Source organism: Lathyrus oleraceus, chromosome 4, assembly GCF_024323335.1.
Source record: "Lathyrus oleraceus cultivar Zhongwan6 chromosome 4, CAAS_Psat_ZW6_1.0, whole genome shotgun sequence".
NCBI lineage: Eukaryota > Viridiplantae > Streptophyta > Magnoliopsida > Fabales > Fabaceae > Lathyrus > Lathyrus oleraceus.
In genome coordinates this window covers 361,429,877-361,442,229 of record NC_066582.1, presented here as the reverse complement: position 1 = coordinate 361,442,229, position 12,353 = coordinate 361,429,877, and the positions used below count along the sequence as shown (strand labels likewise).

At 38.8% G+C, this 12,353-nt stretch overlaps 1 non-coding gene across 1 annotated transcript; it reads left to right on the top strand.

Moving 5' to 3' along the window:
• The first annotated feature begins 11,981 nt into the window (after positions 1-11,981).
• Positions 11,982-12,088, top strand: LOC127077851 (small nucleolar RNA R71). The gene has a single exon (XR_007787619.1). It is a non-coding gene; the product is annotated as a small nucleolar RNA R71 (small nucleolar RNA).
• Positions 12,089-12,353: the final 265 nt, after the last annotated feature.

Here is a 12,353-nt window from a genome sequence, read left to right as displayed (position 1 = left end):
TTCTGACTTTGCCTCTCTTTGGCATTTCTTTAGTCCCGGTTTCGTTATCGTGAAATCCCAGTATCGACAAGTAGCACCAGCCTTAGGAACCCATTGTTTTCTGTTAATAGGGATGTGTTGTTTGGGTCTAGGTTGATGATGAGTAGGACTAGGATAACCATACAGCCTAAAGCAGAATGGTTTTATGTGGCCAAATTTCCCACAGTAATGACATCTCCATCTTTGGTGTTTTCCTTTATGTTGTCTTTCCTTGTGATGTTGAGACACCTGATGTGACATCTTTGGTTTGCTACTAGTGGGACTACAATCCGGAGAGGATTCATTGAACCCAAGGCCAGTCATGTCTCCTGCCATCTTTCCAGTCTGGAGGATTTTGTCTAAGGTGTCAGGTCCACTGTTTAGCATTCTGACATACTTCGTCATCTCATCTAGTTTGGAGTTCAGGAACACGACTTCGATATTCAACTTAGAAATGGTTTCTAAGTGTTATATCTTCTCATCCTCTAGTTGGGTTATCAGTTTCTTCTAATTCTCCACTTGTTAACACACTTCTTCACTTCTGAAACACAACTTCCTGTAGGAAGTAGCTAATTCATCAAAGGTTAATTCATCATCACTGGAGTCTTCATCAGAATTCCATCTTCCAATCAAGGCAATCACAAGATTGGCAGACTCTCCTTCTGTTTCACTTTCAGAATTGTCATCAGACCAAGTAGCAGCAAGACTCTTCTTCTGTTTCTTGAGATAGTTCCCACATTCAGATCTAATGTGTCCATACCCTTTACATTCATGGCACTGAATTCCTTTGCACTGTTTGGATTTTTCCTCAGATTTTGTTCTTCTTCCAGCATCATTGGGCCTATTGATGTCAAATGAGTTGTTCTTGACATTAGACTTTGACCTCTGATCGCGACTTTATGAGTCGATTCGGGGTACTAACTGCAAGTGCACAGTTCTATCGCGTAGTTTTAAAAGATATCGATCCCACAGGGACTTATGAATCGATATACCGTTTTCTAAGGTTACTTCGTAAAGTTAAGGCAGATGATACTTTGATTGTTTGGGGGAAAAGTAAAACTAAAACTAGATCTAAATTAAATATCAATTAAGCGGATATCAGTATGTAGTTCGTCGTAATTAGGGAATTAAATCTTCGTTGGTTTCTTGGTTTTAAAATAAATCTTTTCAGTAGACACTATTGATTAAAAGCCTTTTCTCAAACTCTCGCTCTGTTGAATTGACCATGACTTTATATTAACGTAGCTGTCACTTATTAGTTAAGTCCAAAATCACCTTTTGAAAACAACAGAATCTATAGAAACTTTCTTTAAGAAAACACTAACAGTTTAAACACCCTCGTCTCAAACTCTCGCTCTATTGACTTAGATTATATAATTAAACTTAAATGCTTAACTCTCGTTCTCACATTCAACCTTTAAAAATACTTTTTGAAAAAGATTAGAATTTAATTAACTCTAAAAATTGCTTTTGCCCTGATTTAGAATTAATGTCCAATTTACACTGTCCAGTTAAAAACTCAAACTTTCGCTCTATTGCTTTTAACTTCTTTATGTCTTTTACTCTCGTACAAAAACTTTAGGATTAACCCTGGAAATTGAGGCCATAAAAAGAGTGACTTTATTTTTAAATGAAATTAAACCAACTTAGTTTTTGATTCCTTATTCCGCTTACTTTACATACCGATATCTAAATTAATTAGCCGGACATGCTAAACAGGTCTAAACAATCATCATGCTTAAATAAAACCATATCAGGCAAACAATATAAATAAACAGCAATGCAGAGCATATATAAATTAAAACAATAAATTAAAGAACCTAAATAATTAATAGCAATCTTGAACACTCCACCACAGACCGGTTAGATTTGTTCTTGAATTCTTCAATCGGACAGGAAAATAAAAGCGAAGGAATAAAATTCTAGGATCTAACGTAAGGTTAGATCTAGTAAAAGATACACAATAGTTTCCGGTGTAGAAACTATTGTGTGAAAAATTAATTTAGTGCTTAAAAGATTGACTGGAAAAGAAAATAAAAATTGCAAATAAAGTAGAAAGCTGTAGAAAAGTAATGCTGTAAAATATGTTTGCACGGCGGAAAGAGACGGAGGCTTCAGGGTTGGCTAAAAGCAACTATTTATATTAGTCTACTTTGTAACGATTTCCAAAAGTCCTTTCCGTAAAATGGTCTTCACGTTCCAAGGGTCAAGCATAAGAATAGGCTTCAACGTGCCTCTGTTGCGCTTCTGGAGCCTAAAATATAGGAGAGGGGTGTTACGGGTGTCACACCATGTGTTACGCTCGTAACACAAGGTAGTAAGGCGTGACGCTCGTCACAACTTGTGTGGCGATCGTCACAACTTCAGCGCTCCTGGCTTGTAATTGTGGGCTGGGCTTTTGCTTTCCTCATTTTTGCACCCCTTTTCTTCTTTTTTTCACTTTTGTTTCAAATAAATTACCTGAGATAAATAGAAGGAAAAATACCAAGTAATCTCGAATAAAATGAAATAAATCCAAACAAATAATAATATAATTTAATTAAATCGAGTCCAAAAATGTGATATTATTTCATGTTATCAAACTCCCCCATACTTTGACCTTTGCTTGTCCTCAAGCAAGATACAGTATAGAAATCGTTTAAAAATTAGCCAGATGAAATTTCAAAACACACATCAATTCGTACTAGGTTGCAAGTGGCTTGTTTAGAAGTATCCTGGGTTTAATCTTGACATCAACAACTACCGTTACAACCTCAGATAACCTCACCTTATGCAAACCAGTTTGAGTCATGCTATTATAACTAGCCTAGTTCCTTTCCTCTTATTTCACCCGTTTTCATTCTAGCGAAATCACATTAAGCCCTTTATCGTTTCGCGCACATAGTGGAATGACCGGTTAGTGATTCTGATCCCCTTTTTAGCTTGAAGTTCTGGTACATAAGTTGGATAACTTCGTTATTTAGTCTATTGCAAATTGCGGGGGATCGGACCATAGTCCGCCCTACCAAGTTCAGCACCAGATACCTGCTAAACCAACTCATAATGGATCTTTCGTATCATGCTTTTGTATGATTCGCAACCTTTAGATTAAATGATCTGGTAAGGATCACCTAACTTAATTAGTGCATTTCCTGATATATATATTTTTTTGTAATTTTGGGAATCATTCACTTATGTTCATCGGCCCTCCACGTAGTTTGCTATTAAGATGGTGCTGACTTCTTGTATAAACTACTCGGGGTTACTATAAAACTAAAAGTTCAAGGGATTGGTATAATAGGTACTTTTCTGATCTAACATGTTGAGGTTTGTTTAGAGCGTTGGTATGGTAATAATTTTGTCTTGATTTCACTCAAGTTTGATAAAATAAGCAACCTTTATATTTATTGATTGTGTTAAATTTTTGTTATGGCTCAAGAAAATTAAGGGGAATAGATAATAGAAATTTTTCACACTAGGGACTTAACTTAAAATAAATATATATTATAAAAAAAATTTATAATAAGAAGAAAAGGAAATAACAATGAAAGGGAAAATAACATACTTAAAGAGGGAAGGTTGAAAGAACAAGGTTCCCCCCCCCCCCCCCACACTTAAATGAAACATTGTCCCCAATGTTTCAAAGAAAACAAAAGAAATAGAAAAAAGAAAAAGAAACTAAAATCAATGATGCCTGCCGCCTCTTGTTCTTGGACCTGGTGATCGTTGACGTACTTCTAAGTCGTCAAACCTGCTGAGCAACTCAGTGAACCGCTGGTCAGTTATGGCATTTCTCGCTTCCTGTTGTTGTTGCATCTGGCGCATCATTTGCATGACTTCGAGATTCTGCGCTTGCATACCATCAATAGCATCCATGATGTCATCATTGGTTGCTGGCCTTCTTCGTCGACGACGTCGTGAGGATGGACCAGTTGCGTTATCGGAAGGGTTGAGCGGGACTGATTGTTGTGCAGGAGCCTGATCACCTTGCTCCATTTCTTCAAACTCGTCTGGAGTCGGGTTTGCGTGTGAAGGCTTGGTAGCTTCGGGAGCAGTCAGATCGTAGATGAAGCGGTTGGGGTTGGTGACATCTGTGAGGGCAATGTTGGGCAGAACAACGCTTGGGACTTCTTGGTTGTTTACCATAAGATAATACCTTCCGCCTACCCTGTTTTTGATTAGGCGGCTGGAGCGACAGTAACTGGTATCCATAAATAGGGGTGGCAAAGATTCTAAATTTTGGAGTCGGTCCCCTAGATTTAAACCAAGTGCTATGGAGGTTATTAATCCTCCAATCACGAAAGGTTGGCGGCCTCTAGCACATAGGGTGCGGATATGATGAAATAAGAAAGAAGCAGCGTTTACCTTTGTATCCATTGCAAAGACGCAGTGAAGGAAGAATAATTCCTTGGCGTTGACTTTGCTGTTGTTCGGTCTTCCAAAAACTGTGTTTTGCAGGATGCGGATAAAGTACCGGATGGTTGGGTTATGTATATGGGAAGCAAGTAGCACATCCCAGTTGTTGGTTTCCACACCGGATATTTTCCTAAAGAGGTCGAAGGCGTTTATTTGCCACTGGGAGTTCGGAGGGATTCTTGGGTGGACTCGGTCTCCTACAGGGAACTGTAGCATGGCACTCAGCTGATCCTAGGGTAGTGAGTATTCGGTGTTGAACATGCGGAAGGTCGCGGTACCGGTTAAGTACTCGTCTTCACCGGTGGGAGTGTTGTACGAATAAGAACTTAAAAATTCTAAGGTGAGAGATGGGTAGGTAGGTTGATTATGAGTGCATAGAAAGGTTAAATCAGCAAGGCGGAGCATCCATTGGATACCTTGAAGTAATCCTAATTCTTGTAAACAATTTAAATCAGGATACCTGGTAGATACGACACCTCGCTGCTGGAAACGCTCGAACTGCTCCCTTTGATAATTATCATCTTCCGATCGGAAGATGATATTTCCGAATTCTTGGTTTCCCTCCATACTGATAAGTGGGTTGAAAGAAGTAGAAGGTAAGAAAATGAAAGATATTTTATAGAATGGTTTGTTGTGTATGAAGAAAGGTATGGTGGGTATTTATAGGGAAAAATTTGGAAGTTGGAAAGGGAGTGGGTGAAAAATAAATAAATGTGGGTAAATGTGAGTAAATGGGTGAATGAATGGGGAAGGTAAAAAGTGGGGTGGTGTAACGGTCGTGTCTCCAACGGTTACTAATGTTCACCTAGTCTGAAGGTGTCACGCTCGTGACAGGGGTGTTACGGGCGTGACAGGCACTTGGTGTGACGACCGTGATGGCTTGTGTGACGCTCGTCACACAGTCAGCTTGTAACGGTCATTTGCGTGGGTTTTTCATACTCTGTTTTTATTATTATATTTTATTTTTGTTATTTTGTTTTGCTTATGTTTATTTTATTTTGCTATTGTAATGCTTTTAAATTGTCTTGCATGCTATTCTACTACCATAATATGTGTATTTCTTCAATAGGCATAGTAATTATTAGCATATAGTGGATATCATTATTTGTAATAGAAATTGCATAGATCAAAATAAAATAAACCAACAATGCAATAGCTTCGTAAAATAATCATAATGTAACATTGGAAAGCAAAAGCAAACATGCGAAAGAAAAACAAATACTAATATTAAAAATAATGTGAAACAAAACTAATAAATAGCCTAAACTAAAACTAAGTAACTAAGAAAAACAACTTCTAGCCACTTGCATGATCTCTGGCCGGAAGAGCAAAGGAGTTAACACGGTTTAGCAACTCGTGGAATTGATTTGTCATACTGCTCATGTATCCCAGAAATTCTTGTCCCATGTTAGCTAACTCTTCTCTGAGGGCGTCCTGTTCTGACATCAAAGCTTGAATGATGGTGTTATAATTACCTCCGGGCATATGATGTCTAGGATCGGGTATTGCCGACTCTTCGGGCGGGACGGGTTGAGGAGGAGGGTCAATATTATAATAACCAGATGGTGTCTGAGGGTCAGACTCAGCATAAGGAATCTGGTCGTCACAAATCTCATAGTCCTGGATGGATTCAGTAGATCTAGCAGGAGAGGGTATTCCGTTCAGATTATAGAGCCAGTTATTGTGGTTATGAACACTAGTCCTCGGACTAGGCAAGGTGAATACGCAAAGAACTTGGTTGTTAATTATAAGCTCAAACTCTTCAGGCCCGAGGTTTTCTATAAACATAATGTTGAAGAGGAAAGGTATACTCATAGTCGCAATGCCACAGAAAGGGCTTAGGTCAAGCATAGGTTGACGTAATCCGATAGCATTACCAATCATGGTTATCAATCCGCCTATTTGAATTGGTGCGCGTTCATCTTGGATAAGGCGGTCAAAGTTTGCCAACATAAAAGTGGCACCATTCACAGGACGGTTCTGGGAGGCACAAAACATGATGAAGAGTTCATCACGTGATACTGTAGTAATATTTGACTTCTTCCCAAAAAGGGTGTGGGCCAGGATCTTATGGAAATAACGAAAGGCCGGGTTATGTATGTTTCTAGAAAGAAACTCATGTTCCTCGGGGTCGTCATTTCCAGTCAAATTTCCCCAAAAATGTTCAAGTTCTCTATATTCAAAAAGGTCTTCTTGGCTCACTGTGAATGTATCAAAAGAGGTAGGGAAACCTAAAAGGTTGGTAAAATCTTGAATGTTAAATTGATACTCCATGTTGAACATTCTGAACTGAATGAAACCTCTGCTTATTCCTTTTCCATGGCTGGGTAGATAGATCAGAGAACTAAGGAATTCCAGAGTCAGTCTCCGGTAAGTGACAAATTGTCTTCGGATAGGAGTGGTTTCCCACCCTATTTGACTCGGCAAATACAAGACACTCTCTCTTAGTCCAAGGGCAGTCATTGCCCAATCATCAGCATACAAACTAGGTAGCATCTCTCTCTCTGCTAGTTCCTCAAACTTTTGTTTCTGAGCTTTCCCTCTGAATTTGATACCCATACGATCAATTTGTCCCATCAGGTTAGTGTTAGCTAGAGAAAAGAAAAACAAGAGTTTTAGTCAGGATTTGGCCAAATGCTGAAAGAAGAAAAGAAGAAAAATAATTTATAAGTTAAAATAAATTAATAATGAATACTAAATAAAATTTAGAAGAATAATTAAAGAAGAAATAAAAATAAAATAAAGAATATTTGTGGGTTGTCTCCCACCAAGCGCTTTGTTTAATGTCGCAAGCTCGACATAAAAACTATCAAATATAATCTATAACTTCTGGAGGCATTTCGTCTAAGTGCAGGACTTGTAAATCTTCATTGTTCTCTGCATAATGATAATGTTTTAGACGCTGCCCGTTTACGATAAATGGTTCCATAGATTTGCCTTTAATTTCCACAGCTCCACTTGGAAAGACATTGGTAATTTGGAAAGGGCCTGACCATCTAGAACGTAGTTTTCCTGGGAATAACTTAAGTCTAGAGTTGAACAAAAGGACTATATCGCCTTGTTTGAAGATTTTTCTTGATATACGTTTATCATGCCATTTTTTCGTTCTTTCTTTGTAGATTCTGGCATTTTCGTAGGCGTCTTGTCGAAGTTCCTCTAATTCATTTATGTCAAGAATTCGCTTTTCACCAGCGGCCTTATAGTTTAAATTTAGATTTTTAATAGCCCAGTAGGCCTTATGTTCTAATTCTACCGGGAGGTGGCAAGATTTTCCATAAATAAGCTTAAATGGGGTTGTCCCTATGGGAGTTTTGTAAGCGGTTCGATATGCCCATAAAGCTTCTGGTAGTTTCGATGACCAGTCTTTCCTTGAGGTGGCGACTATTTTTTCCAATATTTGTTTGATTTCTCTGTTAGACACCTCCACTTGTCCACTGGTTTGAGGATGGTAAGGTGTCGCTACTCTATGTCTTACACCATACTTAAATAGTAGTTTTTCGAGTATCTTAGATATGAAATGTGATCCACCATCACTGACTACTATTCTTGGGACCCCAAATCTTGGAAATATTGTATTCTTAAAGAGTCTAGTTACTACTCGTGTGTCGTTTGTTGGAGAAGCTATAGCTTCAATCCATTTTGATACGTAGTCAACCGCTACGAGTATGTACTTGGTACCGAAAGAAGGTGGAAAAGGTCCTATGAAATCTATTCCCCACACGTCGAAAATCTCTACTTCCAAAATGCCCTTTTGTGGAATCTCGTCACGTCTAGATATGTTTCCTGTGCGTTGACATCTATCACATTTCTTGATAGCCGCATGCACATCCTTCCATATGTTTGGCCAATAAAGACCGGCTTGTAGGATTTTGGAGCAGGTCTTGGATGTACTTGCATGTCCACCATAAGGAGCGGAGTGACAGTGTTGGATTATATTTTCTATCTCTTCTTCAGGTATACACCGACGGAAAATACCATCGGGGCCTCTTTTGAAAAGTAAAGGGTCATCCCAGTAATAATGTTTTATGTCATGGAAGAATCGTTTCTTTTGTTGGTAAGATAAATTAGGTGGAACTATTCCGGCAGCTAAATAATTGACGAAGTCAGCGTACCATGGTGTAACACATATAGCTAAGGTGGTCTCTACCTGTTTATCAGCTTTATTTTCTTCCAAAGTAGCTATAAGTTTATCGTACGAGAAATCATCGTTGATCGATGTTCTTTCCGATTCCAGGTTTTCGAGTCTAGAGAGGTGATCTGCTACTACGTTTTCAGTTCCTTTCTTATCTTTGATTTCTAGATCGAATTCTTGTAGCAACAAGATCCACCTTAGGAGTCTAGGTTTAGCATCCTTTTTTGTTAAGAGGTACTTAATGGCGGCGTGGTCAGTGTAAACGATTATTTTAGCTCCGACCAAGTAAGAACGAAATTTATCTAGTGCAAATACTACTGCTAAGAGTTCTTTCTCGGTTGTGGCGTAATTCATTTGTGCTTCATCTAGAGTTCTACTTGCGTAATATATGACGTGAAGCTTTTTATCCTTTCGTTGTCCTAAAACAGCGCCCACGGCGTAATCACTTGCGTCACACATTATTTCGAATGGTTCATTCCAATCCGGGGTCTGCATTATGGGCGCAGAGATCAATGCTTGTTTAAGCGTTTGAAATGCTTCTAAACATTTATTGTCAAAGATGAATTCAGCATCTTTCATTAATAATCCGATCAAAGGTTTAGTTATTTTAGAGAAGTCTTTAATGAATCGTCGGTAAAAACCGACGTGTCCTAAGAAGCTTCGTACTTCTCTCACAGTTTTCGGAGGTTGAAGGTTTTCGATTACTTCTATTTTGGCTTTGTCTACTTCAATTCCTCTATTTGATATGGTGTGTCCTAAAACAATTCCTTCTTGTACCATAAAGTGACATTTTTCCCAATTAAGTACTAGGTTTACTTTTACACATCGCTCTAGAACTCTTTCTAGGTTTTCAAGACATTCTTCAAAGCTTTGTCCGCATACGGAAAAATCGTCCATAAATACTTCCATGATATTTTCGAGAAAATCGGCGAATATTGCCATCATGCACCTTTGGAAGGTTGCGGGAGCATTGCACAAGTCAAACGGCATTCGTCGATAAGCGAAGGTACCAAAAGGACATGTGAATGTTGTCTTTTCTTGGTCATCAGGGTGAATTGGTATTTGAAAGAAGCCTGAATAACCGTCTAGATAGCAGAAATGAGAATGTTTTGCTAATCGTTCTAACATCTGGTCTATGAATGGTAAAGGGAAATGATCTTTTCGGGTTGCTTTGTTTAGTTTCCTATAGTCAATGCACATTCTCCATCCCGATTCGATTCGTTTGGTTATAGTTTCTCCTTTTTCATTTTCAATAACTGTTATACCTCCTTTCTTTGGTACTACGTGTACAGGACTAACCCATTTCCTATCAGATATAAGATATATGATACCTGCTTCTAATAACTTTGTTACTTCCTTCTTCACTACCTCACTCAGGATCGGGTTTAGTCTCCTCTGATGTTCCCTAGAGGTTTTACAGTCTTCTTCTAGCATGATGCGATGCATACAAATAGAAGGACTTATCCCTTTAAGATCGGTGATGTTGTATCCTAGTGCGGTTGGATATTTTCTTAAGATATGTAGGAGTTTTTCGGTTTCGAGTTTTCCTAGGTCTGCATTAACGATTACTGGTCGTTCAAGTTCTAAGTCTAGGAATTCATATCTCAGATTTTTGGGAAGTGTTTTCAGGTCGAGGTTTGGTTTCTTAAGGCATTGCGCAGGATCCGATGTCATTGCTAAACATTGGTTAAGTTCGTCTTCTACACGATAGTCAAACAATTTGTCATTTTCTAACTCTGTTTCTTTTATGCATTCATCGATGATATCCATGAAGTAACATGTGTCTTCTATTGCAGGTGCTTTCAAAAATTGGGAGAGAATGAACTCAATTTTCTCTTCTCCTACTTCGAAAGTGAGTCGTCCTCGTTTTACGTCTATGATAGCACCGGCGGTTGCTAAGAATGGTCTTCCCAATATAATGGGTGTAACTTCATCTTCTCCAATGTCCATAATTATAAAATCGGTTGGAATGTAGAATTGACCTATGCGCACGGGCACGTTTTCAAGAATCCCTACAGGATATCTAACAGAACGATCTGCTAGTTACACAGACATTTTAGTTGTTCTTAATTCTCCCATTTCCAGTTTCTTGCATATGGATAAAGGCATAACACTGATACCGGCTCCTAAACCGCATAGAGCCTTATCTATGACAAATTTTCCTATGTGACAGGGTATAGAGAAACTACCAGGATCCTTAAGTTTTGGAGGCATATTCTAGATTATGGCGCTACATTCAGCAGTGAGTGTAACGGTTTCGCTATCTTCAAGTTTTCTTTTATTAGAAAGAATTTCTTTTAAGAACTTAGCATACGAGGGCATCTGTGTAATAGCTTCTGTAAACGGAATTGTGACGTTTAATTGTTTCAGTAGGTCAACAGATTTTTTAAATTGGCCTGCATCTTTGGTTTTAATAAGCCTTTGAGGGTAAGGGATAGGTGGCTTATAAGGTGGTGGAGGTACATATGGTTCTTTCTTTTCTACAGTTTCCTTATTACTCTCTTCCTTTTCCTTAGGTTTACTTTCTTCCTCAGTTGACTTTTTAGAGTTTTGGTTTTCCATCCTTGGATCAGACGGTCCTTCTACTTCCGTTCCACTTCTTAATATGATTGCATGAGCGTGGCTTTTCGGATTAGGTTGGGGCTGTCCAGGAAATGTACCAGTTGGGGCAGCAGTAGGCGCTTGTTGTTGAGCTACTTGTGAGATTTGTGTTTCCAGCATTTTTTTATGGGTGGCCAGGGCATCTACTTTACTTGCTAGTTGTTTAATTTGTTCGCTAGTGTGTACATTCTGGTTTAAGAAATCTTTATTGGTTTGCTGTTGAGAAGCTATGAAGTTCTCCATCATGATTTCCAAGTTGGATTTCCTAGGAACGTTATTGTTGGGTGTAGATGGGATCGGCTTTTGATATCCCGGAGGTATAGCTGGGGCTTGACTTGGAGCTTGTCCTGGTGCGTATAAAGCATTATTACTCTTATATGAAAAATTAGGATGGTTCTTCCAGTTAGAGTTATAGGTATGCGAGTATGGATTTCCTTGAGCATAATTCACTTGTTCTGCTTGGATTCCTGTTAGGAGTTGACAATTTGCAGGAGTGTGACCTTGGATTCCACAGACTTCGCAATTTTGGGTTGCGGCAACCACGGTGGCTCGAGGTGATACATTTAAACTTTCAATTTTCTGGGCCAGAGCATCCACTTTTGCATTAACATGATCAAGGCTACTTATCTCGTACATGCCACTTTTCGTTTGAGGTTTCTCTACCATTGTTCGATCGCTTCCCCACTGATAATGGTTTTGAGCCATGCTTTCGATAAGTTGATAAGCATCGGCATAAGGTTTATCCATAAGCGCACCACCTGCGGCGGCGTCTATTGTTAATCTTGTGTTGTACAAGAGACCATTATAGAAGGTATGAATTACTAACCAGTCCTCTAAACCATGGTGTGGACAAAGTCTCATCATGTCTTTGTATCTTTCCCATGCTTCGAAAAGAGACTCGTTATCTTTCTGTTTAAATCCATTTATCTGGGCTCTCAACATAGCTGTTTTGCTTGGAGGAAAATATCGGGCAAGAAAAACTTTCTTCAACTCGTTCCATGTGGTGACTGAGTTGGAAGGTAGAGACTAAAGCCATCTTCTAGCTTTATCTCTTAACGAGAAAGGAAAGAGACGAAGTCGAATTGCCTCTGAAGTGACACCATTAGCTTTAACAGTATCAACGTATTGGACAAATACGGATAGATGAAGGTTTGGATCCTCGGTAGGATTTCCAGAGAATTGGTTCTGTTGCACTGCCTGTAGCAGC